Source organism: Lepeophtheirus salmonis, chromosome 14 (assembly GCF_016086655.4).
Source record: "Lepeophtheirus salmonis chromosome 14, UVic_Lsal_1.4, whole genome shotgun sequence".
Classification (NCBI taxonomy): Eukaryota; Metazoa; Arthropoda; class Copepoda; order Siphonostomatoida; family Caligidae; genus Lepeophtheirus; species Lepeophtheirus salmonis.
In genome coordinates, this window is record NC_052144.2 from 26,079,762 (window position 1) to 26,103,465 (window position 23,704).

Consider the following 23,704-nt stretch of genomic DNA (forward strand, 5'->3'; position numbering starts at 1 on the left):
TGGACACTACTAAAACGCCCTATTATTGAAATATTGGTTATAAATTGTAATATAAGTTATATATAGAGAATCAGACAAATTTAAAATGATAAGATATAGAAGCTTCTTATCAAGGGTTATTTAATTATCGCCATATCTTGTAAAATCTTACAAATTAGTCATTTTTATGATTCGTTCAATATTTGAAGTGATATATTGACAAAATAATGATAGGATGCCCCTCGAATTGGCTATGACATATTATCTTGTGGATCCAGGAGTAATTGTCATGATGTTATGAGTATATTTCCTACCCTCGTTTTATTTTTTCTAATGAGGACAATTCAATCTTACCAATCATTTGACAAGAACAAATCACATTCAAGAAGAAAAAATCTTTTAATTTTTTTAATGTCTTAACTTCACATTATATAATATATAAGAATACACCATAATAAATTGGGTAATTATTACATTTAATAAAAAAATATAAATAAACATTGTAGTTTAAAATTAGTGCCCAAAGACCTCTTTAGCTACATAAATACAATAAATAAACAGTGAAAAAAAACAAAAACTAGTTGATCAAATAAAAATACAACGTTCTTAAGGTTTCTACCACGCGCTCCTAAGGAGACGAGGAGCATAATTGTAAAATTATAATAATAATAATACAAAATACATATAAAAGAGATTAAAAGCAAATATCCTCCCTCCTTCTTTCCTAGATCAACTGGTTATAGATCCCTATTGTTTAATAGCATTGTTTTTTTTAAAAGAGTCAAGCTCCACTAATAGTCTTTTGACTAATTTTCCAATCCCTACTGGCACGGGTTGATCGTTTACTTTTGCCGCATATATTATCCCCTGAACTTTGCCTAGGATAAACTCTATCTTTAGAGCCTCCTCCATATTTACTGACGTCGGGACAAGCCAGTCGGAAGGACTCAACCTCTTCTTGTAATGGAGACAACTACTCTCACCACAAGTCCAAAAATTAAAGAGGTGGAAGGAAGTCTCGATTACAGTTCCTCAAAAATGACACATTCGCTCCTCAGGAGTATTTGGACTCTTGTTGGTAAAGATAGACGATGTTGCTAGTCTATATCTAAACCATTTTTGCTTTGTGTCGCAAATAAAGATCCTGGAATACCACGCGCGGACTCGCATTTGAAGAGTTCCAGTCTAGACCAAGCCTCTCCATTCTTCTCCTCACGAGGACTTCGGGGTTAGTACGTCTTTGATTGTGGAATCTTCTAATTTTCTGATTTTTTCAGACATCTAACAGCGAAGAAGAATGGAATCGGAGACCCATTTGACACATGGTCCCCAGGCTGTGAGAAACTCTTTCGAGCCCTCCATAATAGTATAAAGTCCTTCAAATCCACTTCCCCCTGGCAGAAGAATTGACTCGCTGAATATAAGTCGACCTCCTTGGCGCACTCATCTCTACTTCTCAGGTTAAAATTTAATGGCTCGTTAGGGCCGTGAAGGTGAATCACTTGCTATCTTGCTATGTACGCCCTCGAAAGCTTCCAAACTAGATCGTTCCTAATCTTATATATATACTTCATCACACAGTTCGACCGAGAATGGGACGTACCTCATTAGATAAAAAACTTTTGGAAGGACGTAAATGTTCCATGCTAACATTGCTTCGTACCTAGAAAGGGGAGTGATCCTCTAAATCATGATACTTCTTTAGAGCATATTCATTATTTTATTTTCGTTCTTGCTTCTAGCCTCATAGTTGGACAAAGCAACTTCAATTCCAAGTAGAGAGGTTAACGTAACGAACGCAAAGTTTCCAAGTTGTGGCCTCAGGAATTCTTCAAAGTTCGACAAAATTTATGTCTTCCCAAGATTAATCCTAAGTCCTGACTTCTTCCAGAAAATCTGGAGCACCTCCATGAAAGAATTAATAGATTTCAGTAAGCCATTTTCACACCCTGTAAGAAATACAGTAAGGTCGCCTGCATACAGCAAACATTTTAACGACATGTTTCTCATTTTTAGACCTTCAATACTCGAATCATTCATAAGCATAAGAAGAGGGATGGTGAGAGTAGATCACCCTGCCGAGCTGGCCTTCCGATCAAAATTTCATGGAGCTACTCGCTCGTGGTAAATCAATCTTTGACGAAGTACTTCGCAGAATTGCTGAAACCATTTTTACGAAACCAATAGGGAAGCTAAACCTAAAAAGTTGCTCTATTATGAACTTATGAGACAATGTGTCAAAGGCGTTTTCGAAATCCATCAGAAGTGCAGTGTATTTTATTTTAGTGCGCACTTAATAATCCATAGCGTCCTGAAGAGACCGGGGAATGTCTTCTGGACTCCGAGACTTCATGAAGCCTTTCTGTGCTGGGGATATAATAAGAGGAAGGATCTTAACCACCCTCTGGTTAAGTATGCCCGTAAGAATCTTATACGATGTGTTGAGTAGAGAAATTGGACGATAATTTTTAATATCATCATCACTAATAAAATCTGGTATGTAACCTAATGCCCCTAAAAACTTGTTCAAGGATTGGCGCCAGTTTCTCGTCGAAAATTTTAAAAAACTCGAAGGTTAATCCTGATAGTACTGGAGACTTGTAATTCCTGTTATAGCCCCGGACGAACTTTAAAATTTCTTATCTATTAATAGTTGAGTCAAAGTTTACGAATATACTTTCATTTTTAGGGACCCTGGTATAGGACAGAAGTGGCATCCACCCTTTTGCTCTTTCAGCAATCTCCAATATAGACAGAAACTGCACAGTTTTTTTTTGGTAAACAATCGTGGAAACCATACAATTTCAGATAAAAGTAGCAAGCTTCCCTAGAAATTTTTATTGAATCCTCAGTAAGTTCACCTGAAGATAATTTAAGGGATGAAAGCTTTTTCCCACGAAGAGTGTCCTCTAAATACTTACAGGACGTTTTCCCTTTTAAATTTAATTCGGCCAGTTCCTGTCTCATTCTGATCATAGCTCCCCTATTTTCATATTCAATAATTTTCTCCATTTCTGGGATCGCCTAGGGGATTTGTCGTCGATTTTTTCAATTTGACTCTTTAAATTTTTTCATAACTTTGCAGCTTCTATCCCTCTTTCTATAAATATATTTCTTGACGGCATTTCAATATTCCTTAGAGCATCCCAGGATGTGATAAGGTTGTTGAGACAATTTAACGCTATTCTTTTCTATCATTTCAGAAATTTCCTTACGAATCTCCTTTGAGTCCAACAGGGACACGTTCAATTTCCAACGTGATTTACGGGGTCCAGATGGGTAACCAAATGATGTAGACACTGGGTTGTGATCCGAAATGTAGCATTTAAGGACTTTAAAATCTTTAAGAAGGTTTGATGCTCTGTATGATGAAAAAACATAATCAAGTCGTCCATATATATCCCTTCCAGACTTGGTCTTTGTGCGAAACGTCATTAGAGGAGAGTTTGCTTCCGTGGTCAAACCCAGATCGCACAAATTCAGAGTTTTAATAATTTTGTCCAGATTTTTGGTATTGGCTTTATTATTTGACCCCTTATATCCACGATCATCTCTGTCTGGTTTGAAGGTGACGTTGAGATCACCTGCAATGAAGGCTTCATTTCCCAGTGAGGGGGAGTATTTTTCCACTATATTAGAAAACCAATCTTTTGAGTTTGAATTACTACCATAGATTGCATACAATGTTTTTTTTTTAAAAGAAGTCTATGTCTACCACAATATAATTCCCATCCGGATCTGTAGCCACAAGCTGGGGATTGAGAGAACTCTTTATAAGGACAATAACTCCTCTGGACGGGTGTGAAGTATGCCTAACTGCTTTAGCGAGAATGAACACATGAGATTTAGGGATAAGATGTCGTACATAATTGGGGTCTTCTAGTCTAGTATCTACTAAGATTATGATGTCTGAGAAAGAAATTATACTCAAATAGTTAAAAACTTTTTTTGCCCTAACCACCGATGAAATCGAATTAACATAATATGTTATTAATGAAAATAACTTGGCTTTGTGATTGGAGTAAGGTTTTTAACTCCAGTGACTCTCTGTGAGTATTATGAACTAAATTCAGTATTGTATTTATAACTTCTTTCCTCTATCTTTTATGCAGATTATATCTGGGAAGCCGATTGAATGTAAATAACTAACTAACTTCATGACCCGTTGTGCATTGTAAATAGAATTGACATTGAATGGAAATAGAGAAGGCATCGGACTTTAAAGTTTACAATTTTATAAATTTTGTATTAATGTCGGAGGTCTATTTTTATCCCTTGGTGTCTCCTCCCGGCTGGACTTAAGCGATTTGGATTCATGAGGGCTTGAACGACAGTCTTTTTTTTCACGCTTTTCGTCTAAAACTACCACCGTATCCACTTGATAATATTCATCCATACTTAGTTGTTCTAATTGTTCTGTACTATTACTTTTGAGACTGTATTTGTTTACTTTTGAAGGTTTGTTCAATTCGTTTATTTTCCCTTTTTCAGTGGCAGGAGACCTCTGTCTTTTATATTTTGTATCTTCTTTTCTAGATAATATTAGTATTTTCTTTGACATGCACTCATAAGAACCTTTACTGGTATGGATGTTAAGAAGAGGTCCATCTCCTAAAAATTCTTCATTCGACTCCTCCAACAGACTGGCGTTGCTTTTCATACAACCTAGCGAGACGATTGAACTCTTAACCGACCCAGTATCACCTTCATCAACTCTGCACGTATTTTCTTTTTCCAGTTGTATCACTGAACTTGAAAGCGGGTTATTTCTCGATTTTATCTTCGACATTGACTCTTCAGTAGCCTCGTTCAAGGATACCTTCTCTGAGGTTAACACACCACTACAGCATGTTGAATTATGGATACATTACTATTCAATATCTCTTTAGGGTGTTCAGTGCAAGATTTTTGATTATCTTTATACGATACTGTCTTTGACTCACCTTTTAAGTATGTATTACTCTTAATTTCAACACAAAGTGTCTACATCTCCCAACTTGCGCTTTTGTACCGCTTGAGCATATGTTTTTGCCGCTCTATCAACCTTTCCCCTCGTTACTAGTGAGTTAAACAAGTGATATTGATATTCTCGTATATTAACCTTATCTCCATTACATTTTTTCAGAGAGTGCCTGAACCTGAAACAGTTGGAACACTGATTTCTCATCCTCTCACAATTCAATTTGACTATTTGCCCCTTTACTGGAAGGAGCGAAGGTATTATTGATGGGTCACTCAACACTTGAAATACGATTGAACTACTCTCTATAACATTTTCTTGCACCTTAAGGGCTGGATGTATGGCAAGACTTTCCCTGTTTACTTCCGATCGAACATAACCTTCTTTTTTCACGTCTTCCACAAAAAGTTTCAAGGTATTTATTTAATCATTTTCCTCTACTCTTCCTACACATTTGTAGGCTCGTAATTTAAAAGCTTTAGTTAGCCTAAAATCTATAGCCTTTTTAAGGCCTCTGATATCAATGGAAAAAGATCTCCCCGATGTACGTTGTTCGTATTTTATGGGAAGTTCTAAATTAGTAATTTTTTTATATCTATTGGTTTTTTAAGACCTATTAATGCATTTCCCGGACCCATATCTGAATCTAGATATGATAAATCATAGGCTGGGATCTGTAGTTTGTGAATGGCTATTTCGGCGACGTCAAAATCTAGAAAAAAAATCTTCTTCATATGAGGATGAGTCAAGTGTTCATTTTCATCTGAAACATTATCTTCCTCCTCCAGATCTTGCAACTCTTCCTCATTAAGGAATTTTTTACAAGTTATTTTTGGGTAACGTTCATGAATATACATATTGCGTTTTAAATATCTTTGTTGCTCTAAATCTACTAATTCTATAGTAAGAGTACTCTTAATCATATTTGGTCTCTATAAGAATATACATCAATAATCCCTAAATGTTTCCTCCATATGTATAAGATTTTCTAAAAAAAATATCATTTATAATAATCGGGTCAAAATGACTCGTAAAACAATCTTTGTTCACAAGTCATTTCAGCAAAAATGAAATGATAAAAAATATTTTTTTTCATATTTTTTCTTCTATAGAGGTCAATTAAGAAAAAGTCAATACATTTGTTGACTGAAAAATGTCAATAAGATGTTTAATTCGTAGATTAAAGTTGAAAACGGGTCATTTTGACCCGTAAGACGAAACAAGAGTTAATATATATGTATAAATATTTAGATTATTATCTAAAATTGTTCTACTTTGTAATCGTTGTATTCGTTTTTTTTTTTTTGTTTTTTTTTACTAGGCTTGATTATTAAAAAAAAATATATAAGGTTCTGGGAATTTGTTAATATTATGCTTTTAAATATATATTCAACTATTAGTGCCCCATCTTCAATACCAAGCGCTTAAAAATGTTTAAATTTTAAGAATTATGAAAAATACCAAAAACTTATTGCAATTTTACGAAAAGCCTTCAGTCAAATATCAACAAGCTGAGAGCATATTTAGAATCAAAGGATAACACTACTAAAATAAATATATTTCGCTCTAGTGACATTTTTCCTATTAAAAGTGTTATTTATGCTTAAAATAAATTATTTTGGCACAAAAATAATTGAAAAACGTGATTTTCTTTCTTTTCAAACAAAACCTCTAAAATAAACAGATTTTTTAACTTTTAAATTGAATTTACTCAAGATTGAAGGCTTGCATATAAAATATAAGAACACTTATAAAACTAATACTAACTTTTCTGATGAATAAATTATTTGTGCATAATTGTGCATAGCAAAATTCGTTTGTTACGTTCAAATGGTATTTTCTCGGCTTTTAAGACACTTGGGACGATATAGTTTTTTTCATTTTTTTTAAGTATTTGACCGGAACAATCTTATCGCATTAACAAAAACTTAACTTTGATTTATATAGCAAAAACGAAGTATACATATTTTTTCGCCGCACCCGGTAATAGTTATAATTTTTTTTTCTAAGATTCATATACTCATGATTTTTTCGTATTCAAAAATTGGTTAAACAAATAAAATGGATTAAAATATTTAAAAAACTGAAATTGAATTTACTTTAGTTTTTATATGCAGCAAAAAGAACATGACAAATTTAATAAATAACAATCTATCTGTTAAATACACAGACACAAATAATGGATTATACTGAAATTTTTCATATGTTTTAAGACTCAAAAATGTGTCTGGTAACATTTTTTGGCCTTCAAGGCCATGGTGACCTTTTTCTAAAAAAATTAAAATTTTTTTGACTAAAAAAACAAATATTTTATTTAAAACCGAAAATAAAGATCTTTAAATTTTAAGAATGATCCTCGTTGTAGATTGATATGTATGTATAATTTAAAACCTTATAAAAATAGAAGGGATTAATAAGAATAAGGAATTTTGACATTTGACAATAATAGGAAAGGGGAACGAACGATTGATCAACTTGAATATGTGTTCTTCTCTAAGCTTTATAATATCCTTTAAAAAAAACAGCCAGCATACTTCATAAATAATTTTATTTTCTCAATTAAATGGACAGCACCATGCAAACCTACTTTATCTGCTTGGTAAAATATGTGCAAAGATAAATGTCAATCAATACCAATATGCAACGAAAGTAATTCCTGAAATTTTACAGTCTTTATTTTTTGTTTTATATTAAGCGGAAGAATTCTTTATAAATTGAAATTTCTTAATGGCACCAGAAACGGAGGGAAAACCTACTCTAGTAATGATTAATTTCTAGCTATGAGTTATTTTTATCATTATTTGAAATAATAACTGCTCTAAAATATCATTCGACATGATCATTCATTGCATGTAAACACTAAGGTTTTTTCATAAACATGGTATAATTTTACTTTTGTTTTACCTGTCTGTTGTGATGAATAGGATTATGTACAAAATAATATCTACTAAATCTCTGTATAACCTACACTAAACATTTTTATTTTTTCAAATACTGAGAGATTTATTCTTCTTTTTTAAATTTTGATTCTTGCTTTCAATGTATGTATAAAGAAAATGTCACCTTTTTTATCGTTCTCATAATATAGATGATATTTTTTATTATAAATTTAAAACGGTACTGATTCAATGCAATGTTTTGGATTTTTGTTCATTTTGGGAATAATGAAATTCTGAACTAATAGCTTATTTTTTTTAACAGAGTGACTGGAGACAGAGAACGCACATATATTAAATACGAATTAAAAAAGGGAATTAGGAGTCTTAGTATATATATAAAATGGATCGTTCAACAAACTTTTTAAAATTACCTCAATATTTTAGTAAAATAAGGAAGAAGTATTTACAATAACTTCAAATATTTGTGAATATATATTATCACAAATGATATTTTTAAAGATTTTATGAAGTAATTTAACTATTTTCCAAAAATTTCTCCAAAAAAATCTCAATATAATTTTTTCTCCATATTAAAACGTATCCAAATCAAAGTCTGAAGGAAAAATTTACATAATTAGAATGTAAATATAATGTACAGTTGATGTGTATAATTTACTCAAAATGAAAGTTCATTTATTAATTATAAAAAATAGACAAAAATAGAATAAAAAATTTAAAAAAATAACAGGGGTATTAATTTATCAATATATTAACTTTTCTTTCCTAAAATGCCGAATTTTGTGTACTTTCTTTTTTTGGAAATCAAAATATTAGCATTATAACTGCCATGAACATATTTTAAAAGGTTAAACATCAACATAACAATTTATATTAGTACATACTCGTACGCATTAAGACCTGATTATAAAAACCCACACAACATACCTACTAAAATATTTTCGAAAAATAAGTAAAATTAGCATAAAGAGACATTTAAAGTAGCGATTGTTATTTACTTATATGTATAATTTATTAACTTCTTTCTCCACTAAAATATTCATTTTTGTATGCACTATTTGAAAGGTAATTTATTATTAGATGTTGTGGTATTCTAATACAATGAAAAAGTATCAAAATTTGATATATTGCACCTTAAATTTTATCATATGATGATGATGATGTGGGAGATAAGGCTTGTGTTAATTCTTTTGTTGCTGAAAATAGATAAGTTTTCCTATGAAATGATCAATTAATTATAAAAACATTTGGCATATAAAATCCTTCTTTTTCTTTTAATATTTATTTTTTAAGGGTATAACTACGATTCAGTGCCATGTATCGACATGAAAGAACTATATAGATGAAAATCAAAGTAAATAACAAATTGATACAAACCTTTGAGTATTTGAAAAATGATTTATTTATTACTTTATCTTGATTATAATTAATAACAAATGTATATAAACACTAATATCTCGAGTAAAATAAAAGAGCTTACTTAGAAGCTAATATCTTTTTTTATTTTTAGTTTACTAAGTACTTACTATCCTAGCTGAAGTTGTATAATATACCCTATATTTCAATTTAAAAAAAAAAAAAAATGCCTTTAAAAAATGTCGTTTTGGATTTATTTTTGGTCAAATTAGTATTTCATATTTATTAAGAAATTTAAATATAATAATTCAATATAAATTAGGTTGTTTAAATATAGATTACAATAATATTCGACAGACAAAACGTCGACTGACAAAATATCGAATGGACAAAATGTTGAATGGACTAAACGTCGACCGTGAACGTCATTTTAGTATATTACATTTCAAAATATGAAAAACTGTTTCTACGACATTTCACTCCAGACATTTCCACCCCGAGATATTTATCCCACCACCCTTACATAAACTAAAAGGAATCCTCATATATACATAGAAATTTGGGCTATATCAGTTACCGCCGGCCCTCAAAATGTGATGAAACACGAAAAAGTCTCAAATTTTTTGGGGTCCTTTTCGGGGTGTAAATGTAGGTGGGCTAAATTTAAATATTGGCGGTGGGTTTAATCCCATTTTGGGGACAGTCGGTACCCGAAAACAGCTCAAACATTTTTTTGGGGGGTGGGGGGTATATATTGGTTGTGAGGGGCTCTTAGTGGTTGCTTAAATAGTGGCAGTGGGTTTCATCCCATTTTGGGACACGACGGTGACTGAAAACAGCCCCAACACGTATAAGGGGAATTGGGAGGGCCCTTACTGGTAGTTTATATAGGAAAGGTGCTTCCGCTGGGGGTATGTTTCAGGTGGGAAATGTAGGAATGGGATATATCGCAACACCCTTTTGAGTAGCCCTTTATTCTATATTCTACGGTAGACCTTCTGTCAGTCGATGTTTTGCCTGGTCGACGTTTTGTCCATTCGACATTTTTCCGTCGACGTTTTGTCCACGCACCATAATATTTTGGGGAAAAATTAGATCATTTATCAGTTTATAACTATCAATTAATCAATTACTTTGAATATGAAGCATTTATAAACTTGTTTCCATCCCCTTATATCTAAATTGTTATTATGAATTTCTAAATAAATATTTGTTTTGGGGGAGGAGGGGGGATATGAAATTTTGTTAAAAATTGTTTCATAATAACTTTAAAATGAATTAATTTAAAGCTTAAGCATTTTTTACAAATTGTCAGAATTATTAATTTTCTGTTTCTTTTTTGTTATTGAACTTTTAATTAAATTATCAGTATAATAGATAGATCAAAAGAATGAATAAAATCAATAATAAAATACATGAGGAGGGATTGCAATAAAATTAATCATATATAAACGTTATAGTTTAAAATTAACCTTCTAGTTCAAAGCCCAAAACTTCTATATTAACCGCTTATGTGTTTTACAGACTATTTAAAAATATACTGAAGGCTACCCCCACAAAATATGGGCCCTAAAATATGAAAATAATAAAAATTAAAGCAAACAAGTAACTATATTCTCGATGTTTTTGCCCTCATTATCAAGAATCGACTGACTAATTATTTAAGGGTTTATTAGAACTTTTCCATTGTGGGAAAAACTTAACAATGTTTTCAGCGTAATTGTGTTAAATATCATGGTAAGAGGGAATCCTTTAGGAAAAAGCTGCATATCTTGCTGTAGAAAGAATGCCAATTTTCCTCAGAGAGTGAAAGCTTATTGCAAACCCAGAAGTGAGGCAGCTAGCTATGTTTTCTTTAGCACCAAAAATCATAATTATGGAGTTCTATAGAACTCAGTAAGAGGGGCCACAATAAGGATGAACGACGACTCCTTGGTCATAGCTCCTCTTCCTTCTCTACCATCCTTACGTCTTAGAATGTCACACATAAGTGTTCTTTTGCCCACAATGCAGAGGTTCTCAGAACTTTTATTTTATATATATTTTTTGATAACGGATAGAAAACAAATGTTATATTTTCCACAAAAATTATAAACGTACAGATATCTTTTGTATACTTTTTATGTTTCGATAAAGTTATTTAGTATCTTTCTAAAGTTTCAAACAACATTAAGATACACTTGTTTCTCAAAAAATATGTAATCAAATTGAAGTAGAGCTATTGATTTTATGCTTTAGTTATAATAGTATGGAGCAAGAAAGGTTTTTCCTAAATGTTCTTTACAGTTATTTAAATGTCTATTCAACCACAAAAACTGTTTTTACTTATAACAGCAACAAAAAATGGGTTGGAAGGTATCTGACTTACTCAAAAGAATTATCTCACTATTTTGAAGTAGTAATTCTTCAATTAAAGAATAATTAATACCATACTAGATTGGAGGTTCTGAACAATTTTTGAATATCATCACGCAGGCCAAACAAATTAAACATTGTCTTTTTTTTTATTTTTTATTTTCTATGATTTTTGAATATTTGTAATGCATCGTGTTATACTAGTTCTTGTTATACTCAAAATATAATTTAGGATCGAGATTGGAGTAATTCCTACCTATATAATTGCTAGATACGGAGTGGGGTCTGTGTTTATTTCATTCATCTCATAGCTACTTGCAAGGTTTATCAGCTGCTCTCCTTCCAAACATTCTTCAACTATCAGGGTAACCATGTTAATTTTTGGTTTATCTTTTTAACATGCCCTTACTTTCATCTATGCTTATCAGCTCTTTATCTTGATGAGCCAACAAATAAACTATCTGATGAAAAAATAATTTAAATGTCAAAACTGAAGGAAAGTTATACTCCTGAAAAGAGAAATTTGCATTTCATGTGATGTTAGATGTTCATTTTCAATATAGTTTTAAATAGTATGAGATGCCAGATACTCATCCTAAGCTCGGCTTTTATTCTAAGTATCGTATTGATGTTAAGAGTAGATTAAAGGAGTTAAGATATCATCCATCCAATGATGAAATTAAGTAACGTGTATTTTGCTTTTGAGGAAGTTGCATTTAAATATGGGGAGGGGGTACTGGTATTTCCAATTTCATTTGAGACCCCTTCCAAAATATGGAGACAGTCTATCTGAGTCCAAAATACTACGAAACAAATTGTTGTATCAACCCAGGCAATACAATGTATATGCCCTCTGAAGTTTGGCCATTTCCCTATTAACTTAGGATATACTATCCATAACATACATATATTCAAGGTTGTGCACTGTTCAGGTTCAGCAGTTCTATCAGTTCTTTGTACTTTCATTTCAAGTGTTTTGGTCTAGGTCTCGGTCCAGCCTTATCGTTCTCGGTTCCGGTCTTCATTCTCTATTCTTTTTTATCCAAGCTCAGTTTGGTAAAAGGCACTGCAATAAAGGGTTTAGCTAGAAACTTTGGCCCCGGGAAAGGATATTAGATACAAAAGGGTCCTCAGCCACTTAATACGTAGAGTGCAGAGGGCCCCAAGTTCTAGCAGGGACCAAAAAACTAAGATTGCTTAAGACAATGATTTTCAAGGTGGGTCGTGGAGGGAGGCTAGGGCTGGAGGGGCGCAGGAAGATGGATAATTGATGATTGCTTTCAGTCTACACATGGTAACGAGATCTTTAATTTCCTCTTACAAGGACTTCAGGCCTTTAAATAGATAACATCTGAACATTCAAATTATTTTATCATCTCCTACATGCAAATATTACAAGGCTACTTATTATTATTAGTATATTAGTTATATTTGGCAGTATAAAGTGCTGTTCATGACGTCAAAGATTCATAATACCGGGCCGTGCTAAATTATTTACCGATGATGTAAATATACTTTTTAAGAGGTTTTGTGGCAATCAATCTGATTGTTTCGTATTTTTACTGTTAAAATAAACAAAAATCCTTCCTGTGAGAGCGTAACAACTTCCACACGTGAGACCATGTCCAATCAGGAAACAAAGAGGATCGAAATTGCAGCTCTCCTCCGAGCGGGAGTGCCTCATAACAACATTAAGGAACAGGCTGGGGCCTCGTTGCAGACAATTTACAACGTTTCCAAACGCTTGGAGGCTGGGGGTGATCTCAAGCATTCCCCTGGGGCTGGCAGGAATCCCACTGTCTCAACAAGGCAAGTAAAGGCAGTGTTCAAGAGGACTCCCAACAGGTCCATTGCCGACATGACCAGAAAGATGGGAACGTCGACATCAACTATTTCAAGGGCATTGAAAAGGGCTGGAGGAAAGTCCCTGAGGCGTACTGAAAGCCTTTGCTAACTGAACGTCAGCAAGAAGTCAGACTTGAGCGTGCCAAGAAAATCTTGAATGATATCAAAAGCTCATCTTGGACGCATCATCATTTTTTCAGATGAGAAAACTTTTACGGTCGATCCTGTTTTCAACATGCAAAATGACTCTGTTGTGAGCTTTGGAGATGTGCAAGATAAGCACCGCTATGTGGCAACAACAAAGCACCCTGCTTCGGTGATGATGTTGGGTCTCGTGGCCTCCAACAGGAAGGCCATGACGCCGGTATGGTTCCCCACTGGCTACAGATTAACAGCGGAGGATTATGTTAAGATTTTAGCGTCCAAGGTCCTTCCGTGGATCAAATCCATAGTCGGCAACTCTCCTTGGGGGTTTCAACAAGATGGATCACTCGCCCACGCTTCCAAGAAAGCTCAGGAGTGGCTCAAGGACAACATGAACTTTTGGCCCAAGGACTACTGGCCCCCTCAGAGCCCAGATCTGAACCCACTAGACTTCTCTATCTAGGCGCACGTGGAGATCAAGGCCTGCAAAAAACGACACAAGAACATAAATGCCTGAAAGGCTGCTGTCAACAAGGCCTGGGCCTCCATGGACGCTGATTACATCCAGCAAGTCTGTGGCAGCTTCAGACGTCGCCTGACCAGTGTCATTGAGTCAAATGGTGGCTACATTGATTAAATTTGATCACAAACTATTTTATTATTCTAAAAATGTATGAATAAATTGTTTCTCAAGTCATTCGAAATGTCATTATTGTCCGCGATATGTTCTGAACAAAAATCGGTAAATAATTCTGCACGGCCCGGTATAACAACAGCGACGCCATGTTGGAGTTATGGTTGTTTATATTTTTATGTTGTAGTGTTTTTTGTTATATTGGTACTATTGACCAATAAACAAAAAAAATTAAAAAAACTGAAAATATAAGTCATCAAGTTTATGAGCTGGCCTCCCATCCATATCCCGAAGCAAAATTCCTGCAGACATCTCCATATATAAATATATAAGGGTAAATATACCCTTGAATAACATTTTGAACAAACGATAGTACTTGGCATTTCCTACAGTTATTAGACGTCGACAAACCGAAAAACTTTGTATATATTAAAATAGAATATAACTCCAAAACAAATCCTTGGTGTTACTCACCGTTTTCCATTACCAACTCAGAGATAGATACTCAATACTTTAATATTCTCTTCTCAAAAATAAAAGAATAATGATAACAACTTGATGACAATCTGAAAAAAAACTTGCTCAGATTGTCAACAACAACAAAAAAACTAGAAAGACTAAAAAGGGTAAAAAATTACGACTCTAAATATATGTACTCACTTTTTCTTTTTGAAAATACCGCGTTGAGTCTACTAACGCTTTTTGAAAAAGTACTTCATGAAAAGTTACATTCATTATTTTTTTTTAATGTCATTTCTCCAAGAAAAATAAGCAGATAAATAGATGGACCAACAAACTCTTTATTATTAATTGACTATAGGAAAATATGCCAAAGAAAAAATAGTGACAAAGTGAAAGAAATGGATGATATTTTTAAGCTGTATACAAGTTTGGTTATAAATAACCAAGTACTCTGTATCGACACTTTTATAAAAGATAATTTGTATCTGACATATATATGTATATTATTTATAATTTAAACTATAAATAAAGCAATACATCTGGTATTTTTTAACAAATCTACATCAGTTCTCCTGTAACATGCGTAGCTTGTTATCAAAACATAAGTTATTTTAGTAGGAAATAAAGGTAACGTGATTATTTCATAGCAGATTTAATATTTTTATTACTATCTTCATTTACATCATTTGTCGAATGATTTTTCACAGTTCCGACTTGCTTTGATCCCGTGACATGACCTATTTAAGAGATTACAGAAAAGAGTAGAATAGAGATTGGTATATTTTTTACTGTTTTATATTTTAAAACTAAGAATACAGAAGCCAAAACAAAAGTCGACCACATCCCTCTTAGACTATCCATAAAATATTGTTTTCTCTTATAACATACGTCAACTTGTAATATTTTGCTACTTTTTCTTGTTTGTCACTTTCCCATAATATAAATAGATGTGTGCCTGAGTTCTTTTAATTATCAATGTAGCCGCCCTAATCAACAATCTGGCTTCCAGGCGACGTTGGAAGACTTATCACCCGCTGCGGATGTAGTCCTCTGTCAAAGCACCCCAGAGTTGGCCTGTAGTGGTTTTGAGGGCCCTAGTGTTAATATGAAGGACACCGCAGGCCTTCCTCTTGACATACACTCAAAAGATGTAGTCGATGTTGTTGGCATCAGGTATATAGGGAGGCCAAATTTGTTAAAAAAGAGTTTTTCTATTTTCCACTTTAAACAAAGATAACTCGAGTTAAAAGTGTGATGTAGATATTTTAAAAATGGTTTTAGAATTATCTATCATTCGGCTTAAAAATGTATTGCCATAATTTATCCCTATCTTCAACACCGAGGGCTTCAAACTGCTTTGAATCTTAAAAATATTAAAAAAAATGTATGGTCTTTTTCTGAAGGTCACGAGGATCTGAGATAAAAAATAAGGTGATATTTGGAATCAGGGATGAAACTCTATTAAATAAAGCATATACTGTTTTTGTACCATTTTTGCTGTTTGACAGTGTTATTAATCAAATCAATTAAAATCTGATTGATATTTTTCTATGATAGTTTCTTAGAATATATAAAAAAACAATAATAATGTTTTTTGAAAGAAGAGGAATAAGACAATGAATTTTTGGGAATAATATCGTTGTGAAGCGAATGATGGTTCAACATGAATATATTTTCATCTCTATACCTTATAATCTCTTTAAAAAATAATGTGGAAAAACCATATCAACATTCAGCGAGAATAATTTTGGATATTTTACGGCCTTTATTTTCTGTTCTATATCAAGCAAAATAGTTTATGATTAATTTGAATTTCTTAATGTACTGAGCAATTCTTTAGTTATTATTTAAAAATATATCTGTTTCTATTTTTTTATGCCACCATTATTTTTGTTGACCACGAAAGTTCTGAGGCAACTTGACTCCCTGTTACTTTTAACACTAATATCTCACTGAATACTAAACTAGGTGCAAATAATTTTATTGATTTGCCATGAAAAAGTGATAAATATAAAACTAAAACTCAAGTTTCCGATGAACATGAAGAAGATTACTTCGAGGTTAAAAATTTAAGAAAATGATTGAGAGCTAAAAATTGGGTGTATTCACAACACTAAAGAACTGTAGCTAATGTATCTAACTGAAGTGGGCACTCTCTATCAATAAAATAATTTCCTGTAATTACACGTCCATGTCCGGGTTCATGTTGGAGATCCCCAACTGCTTTCCAATCTCCATTGGTTTCTTTCCAACGTCCGAAAGTGCACATACCGAAATTTGTTGGTCACGTTCAGGTTGCATTTTCTCTGCTTCTAAGACACTTAAGAGGATCTAGTTTTTTTGTTTTGTGTATTTCATTTTTTTTAGTATTTGACCTGAATAATTTTACCACATAAAAAAAAACTTGTTTTATGTAGCAAAAATGAAGTTTAAAGATTTTTTTCCGTACCCGGTATACCCATACACATCTTTTTTTTAAATAATACAAAAAAATTAACCAAATTATTTTCACAGTATGTTCTTTAGTTTTCATATTTGTTTAGAGCAAAAAATTCTTACTAAAACACTACCTGCTACGGAGTAACTCAATCCCTCCGCACAATCTCAAACAATTTCCATTTAGTGCAACTCATTTTGGTTATCAGCCATAAGATTAAGAACATAAGTATTAATGTTTGCTTTTTAAATGGACATATTTTCTTATTTTCTGTAAAAAAAACAACAACATTTTATCGTATAAATACTAAATTAGAATCAAGAGAGGGAATATTTTGGAGCCTTTTTAAAAACTAACTTTATTTAAATTTATCAAGTTAACAAAAATAAATAAAAATAAAAACCAAAGTACTTTAATACATATGTGAATATTTAAAGAAGTACATGTGCAAAGCCTAAAACTTTTTAGCTTTTTAAGACCCAGTAAAACTGTATATAATTATTCCAACTTTAGTTTAAGGTTTTTTTATTTTTTATTAAGGAAATAAATCTTAAATAAACTCCACGAAAAAAGTATGAATGTAACCAAAATTTCTAGAACATTGAGATTACCTTTTTTCATTCATTTGATAATTTATACTTTACTATATTTTTTTATCGTTCGTTCTTCAATTTAAAGTTTTTCCTCCCCTCTAAAAAATACATTTATCTTATAATGTAAAAGTTAAACTTAAGATTATTATCTTATTTAGATGGTGGAAAAGTATGTAGACTTATTGACTTCTGATCTGAGTAAAATATAACTGGCTGATTTAAATCATATTTTGAAAATTATTATAAAATGGGGCATTATTTTTATTTTAGAGAATGAATTTTTAATTAAGTACACTTTTATATTACAATAATGTTGTTATTGGTACTAGGATGACTTAACAGAAGACTAATTTTTATACAAAAATACCTGCTCATAGGCTATTATTTTTAATAATTAATATTTTTATTTTATAAATATTAACAAAAAGCAGAAGATAGGCTAGTTGCCATAACTTCAAAGACTCGATCCCATTTAAAAGTAGACTCATTCTATATAAAATTTATTTGAGCAGAGCGTTTCGTAGAACTCTGAGGACATCCGGTCTGGATGATTTTATAGATAGACGATTTATAACTGTGAGAACTATTTATTTCTTGTTTAATCAATTAAGTCCGGTTCAGACTCCCTCCCTCTCTTGCGTGGTGTCAAGTTCAAAGATTATGGTAAAAAGGTTCCACACAAAATCGTTGGTGTGATACCTTTTAATATGCTATTATACATCCCTGCCCAAGCAATTCACTTATAAAATTTGAAGGCAGGGGTGTATTTTGTAATATTAGGATGATCTTTTGATGCTCAGGGAAGTGGCGGCTCAGAAATTTAAATTTCCTAAGAGCACAGCAGTTCAATTGTAATACCGGTGGGTCGGGCTATATTATATCATAGTAAAAGGGTTCCTTGGGAGCCGTCACTTAATCTGTACAACCTGAGGACCAGGGTACATATTTAGATATTAAAAGGTGTCCTTATTACTCATTGATAGAATTTATTTTATCATTCAATAGTTTGTTTGCCCAAATATAATATAAATTGCACCAGATAATGAGATCTTACAATGAAACAACCCTTGATCATGTTGCGTACAATAATTTTGCTTCGCAAGAGATTACCTACAACAATTTCGTCTCGCAATGATAATGTACACGACGATTTTACCACGCCACATATTAACCAAACGATATTCTCCACAAGTTTTTTTGCCTAAATAATTTTATAGTGAACCCTTATGCGTGTGTTTCCTTCTTATTTTAGTTAGAATGATATATTTCGACATTGTGGTTGTCTTTTATGTTACACCTTATTTTTGTGCTGTTTTTCTATTTTTTAATAATTGACTTCAAAATGTTGTGACGACCACGAAATTTGATGTCGTTTGTGTGTTTATTTTTTGATAAATAATTTTGAAATTTTTTTAAACAAAACTTTGAAACACTTTTTTCGAACAGTTTCACTCAATATGGGCCCCCCTCATCAACAATCAGAGCCTCCACACGGCGGCGGAAATCTTTGCAGGAGTTGATCATGCACTTTTCGGACAAGTTGTTCCCCTCCTTCACAATGGCAGCCTTCAGGGAGTCCACGTTCGGGTGAGATGTCCGGTTAGTCTCCCTCTCCAAAGTGCTCCAAACAGCAAAGTCCAACGGGATCAAATCTGGCAAAGATGATGGCCATATGTCCTTGGGCCAAAAATCAGCCATGTTGTCGGTGCAGAACTTCTGGCATTCGGCCGATATGTGTGAGGGTGCACCATCTTGGGTCCACAACGAGTTGTCCTCTGGGTAGGTGGCCTTGAGCCATGGCGGTATGGTGAACCTTCCTGATTGTCCCCTTGTCTACGTCAAACTTGTTAGAGAGGCGATTCATGGGTTTTGTGGGATCCTCCTTGATCTTCAAGTCCCCCAGAAATTCAGAATCCCTTTTCAAGTTGTGTCCCCCACTTCCTTCTTTCCTTGAGAGGTATTTCCCATCCTTTTTCATCTTGGCCACCTTTAAAATGAGGCTCCTGGAGCACTTCACAATGTTCATAATCTCTTTCACCTCAATTTTGGCAACCAGAAGGTCTGAGATCCTCTTTCTTTTTGCTTCTTGCTCACTCATGATGAAAGATTTGAGAAATGTTTATTATCGTTTACTTATGCAGAAAAGACAGGAGATTTGGAAAATGCATGAAAAAATCACAAAACTTATCTATTTAATTACAAAATTAGCATTTATTAACAGTCCACGTTTTTCCTCCGAACCCTGTAGGCTAACAATAAATGTATCATTTAACTATTTCAAAAGTCTATAATTGTATTATAAGCTTTCTAGATAATTACTTTCAAATATATATATATATATGCATTCGAATCGGAAAAATCGGCCTTTTTGAAGTATCGGAATTGACTCAATAACATCGATTCTACAAATACTTTTGCATACTTTTATATATATACATTACTGGGAAAAACTTACCCAGCGTGGCTCGGGTCAAGTAGGAAGCGAGAAGTCACATTGGTAGGGTTGTGGGACCCACACCCGCAAATACAACTTCAACTATCTGGTTCCTCTGTTTTCTTTCGGACATAAATAAACTTTTATTCATAAATCCTACTTGATGGTTGATGTGTAATTTCGAACATACTTATAAGATATCCTAATTATGAATTTTTTTAACATTACAACTTATCTGAAAATTTACTGGGTATTATTTAATCAAAATAATATTATCAAGAAAATGTCTTTATGTTAGTTATAATTTATTTTATGATACAAATAGTATTAACTATTAATTAGCATAATATAAAACTTTGGTTATGAATATCAATATACAAGGTGGATATAACAAATCGTAAATAGCATGTGTGTAAATTAAATGCTAACTATAATAATTTTTACATGAGGCTGTAGATTTTCATTCCTTACATGGGGACGTAAAACCATTTAGATAAAGAAAAGTCTGTCACGACAATCTAAGTCTAAGGGAGAAATAGTCTTCAATTTGGTCGAAATACTCATACTTCGCGAGGAAGAAGTTGAGTATCTTATTATGCAATGGCGCAATAGTAATGTGTGATCCCCTAGAATAAAAATCATCCTAAGGGACTTCTTGTATATTATTAATATTTAATTTCCGTATAAATAACTATATATAAATCCATATTATATTCTGTAAAATTATGTAAGACAAAATATATTGTACGAAAAATATATTATTCACCTAAAAATCGTTCATTGAAACTCTTTGTGTTCAATCCTCCTAAAGTCAACTCATAGTTTAAGTAACCCCTTTCTTTATTAAGAGTCCTTTAGTGCCCTCAATGCCTATAACGCACGAATCACTACTATGAATAATTACTATCACAAATATCAATTCCATTAATAAGTTTGAATTTGTGCTGTACTGCAGATATGGACAATGATACAACTTGAATACTTCAAGCCTCACTCCCAATTTCCTTATGACTCGTAAGACCAAATATAATTAGAGAACATCAAACCTATCATTCAATCGTGCATTTGGTAGTGCTTAAAAAGTAAATATAACATCGTTAGACCCGAGATACAACTATATAACTTATATTTGAAAGAGCATTCAAAGATGACGTCTAACAAATTGACCGGAGTCTGTAAGTATAGTGAAGCACAATTAAGATGTTTTGATGTTGCAAATAAAGTATATATTAATGGAGAATAGTAGAAACAGCAAAGAACAATCAAAATAGTCTAAATGATTTAATATCAAAGGTTGTTATCGCAAATACAAAGTCATGTGGATTCAATGTATATCAAGAAGTCAAAGCTGTAGGAGATCGTGGAACAAGAGCCAAGAAAGATTGTGTAGACAGTGTGGTTTCCAATTTCCTCATAAGAATGGGGAAGTTTGCTTTTGTAAAAAGTGTCGAATGCAGAAGATGTGGTAAGAGAAGTCACTATGCAAGAGTATGCAGGTGTCTAAAAGAAAACTTTATTTTGATCATCAACTCTATTCAAAAATTTGAAATGAATAAATTACCCATCGATGCATTAAATGGGTAAGGAAATTACTTCAAAAATATAATAGCTACAAATGACAGTGGTGCAATTGTATCTGTCGCTGGATCAAGAGTTCAAAGTAAATATCGATTACAACCGAATTAAGAGAGTATCGTTTAGAATATATCTTTAACTTAAATTATGTATTTATTTACAAATGAAGGAAGAAGGATTATTGTATATGATTAATATATAACTTCCCTATAAATAACTTTATAAATGTATATTATATTCTTTAAATTTATGCAAGACACAATATATTGTTAGTTAGAGAACATCAACCCCATCATTACAGGAAGTGTACTCATAACTTCTTAGTGACCACTGACCATAAAGGATGAATTCTTAACTTTGGCACGAAATCTAAAGAATAGAAATGAGGCAATAAAGTAACAAATTATTTAAAAAAAAATATTGTTTATATTTACGAGTTAACAATTACATGTTAACAAAACATTCATTCCATTTTTATAAACTGAGCGTATGACGATGTTCTTTATATTTTTTGCGTTTGCAATCTGAATATCAATCAAGTCAATAAGGTAAGGTCTCCCACAGAAATGCCCATCCAAAGGGCCAATCAAAATTGCCGTCATTGACCTCCCTTGATGATGTCTTGTCTCATCTAGTGCAACGAAAATATCATTTTCTTCCACATTTTCTTTTATTCTACTCAAAAATTCTTGACATACTTCCACAACCAAGTTGTTGACGACCCATCGACCTGGAGAAGTTTTTCCAGTATATTTTTCAATAAACTTGGAGAAATGGGGATGATCCAGAACATTTAAAGGGATGCCACAAGACACAAACAACTTTGCTACGTCCAAATTGAATGATGAACCGTTTAATTATCCTTTGTCTCCTTGAATCTTGTGGTTCTTGAAGACATTTAAGTTGTTGATGTGACGGGAGGTTTTGGAATGGCGGATTACTTGCCATAAGGAACGAGATGGGCACGAGAAACTGGCCAAAACGATAAAATATACTTTTATTTCCAAATCATAATTCCACATATAAGTACCTCCGTTGTTAGAAACCCATGAAAAAAGGCACGTTTTCTTTGGCATAATGATGATGCACGTGAGAGAGCAGTAAGGGGAGTTGCATTGGTGATGATTAGTACCATACTGAGGAAAAGTTGATTAGAAGATGCAAGAGTACCAACGTGTTTCATTCCTTTTTTGTATATAATATCTTTCAGCCAATCAAATTCGTTCTTTTTCAATGATTCCAACAACCCTACAAATTGTTAATTAAAGCATTAGTAAGCGAAAGCGAAAAAATCGCTCGAATTTTCGCTCATTTATATTGCTTTTTCAGTTTTCTGCATCTTATGATATTACATAGAAAAAATTGAGAGTTAAAGAATAATTTTAAAGATTACAAGAAAAGACGGTTAAAGTTATTTCTCAAGAAAAGCTAGAATGTTTTTTTATGCTGTATCTGTGGCTCTATGCTGTCTTCGTTTGACTAGTTTGCCTCTCATGTAGCTGGTCACTCTATGAAGACTCAGACATCAGTTCCCTCGGAGACACTTCCATCTTCTTCGTGTGTGGAAATTACGTTGGAAGAAAAATCTATCCTTTTGTAAAACGAATTTTCCAACTGAAGTACGATTCTCTAATATTTTTAGGTTGTAAATTGACATAAAGTCTCAAAACCTCACGCTAGCCTAAGAAAAAACTTGAGAACCCTGTGTTTAATCTCAAACTAATTATCAGACTTAATTGGAGGAAATTTCACAATACCTCGTAATTACATGTCCCCTAAGACAGTGGTTCCCAAACTTTTGTGCCCAATGCACACCAAAAGACATACATTTCTTCATACACCTATTTTAATTAAACCAATCATATAGATTATTATAAGCTATTGCAAATAATGTATATTTGTCATAGATCGTACGGCACACTTCCCATCAGCGCTTAATATTATCTGATTTGCATGTGGTAATGTTAATTCTATCAATTTAATAATTGTTCCTAATAGTAATTTGAATATTTGGCAGAATTGCCGTTAGATTT

At 32.7% G+C, this 23,704-nt stretch overlaps 1 long non-coding RNA gene across 50 annotated transcripts in view; it reads left to right on the forward strand.

Annotated features, from left to right (window-relative positions):
* The first annotated feature begins 685 nt into the window (after positions 1 to 685).
* The window catches only part of LOC121129277 (uncharacterized), a 66,961-nt gene continuing 43,942 nt past the window's right edge, over positions 686 to 23,704 (forward strand). The window contains exons 1-10 of one of the 50 annotated variants that reach the window (XR_011783538.1): positions 720 to 1,057; positions 1,121 to 1,207; positions 1,257 to 1,439; positions 1,561 to 1,910; positions 1,996 to 2,399; positions 3,183 to 4,028; positions 4,092 to 4,437; positions 4,516 to 5,040; positions 5,105 to 5,196; positions 5,270 to 5,354. This is a non-coding gene — a long non-coding RNA (uncharacterized lncRNA). Of the gene's footprint in view, positions 1,212 to 1,256; positions 1,943 to 1,995; positions 2,476 to 3,182; positions 4,029 to 4,091; positions 4,438 to 4,515; positions 5,041 to 5,104; positions 5,355 to 23,704 lie in introns of all 50 variants that reach the window. The other 49 variants (XR_011783539.1, XR_011783532.1, XR_011783513.1 and 46 more) reach the window with 49 other exon arrangements.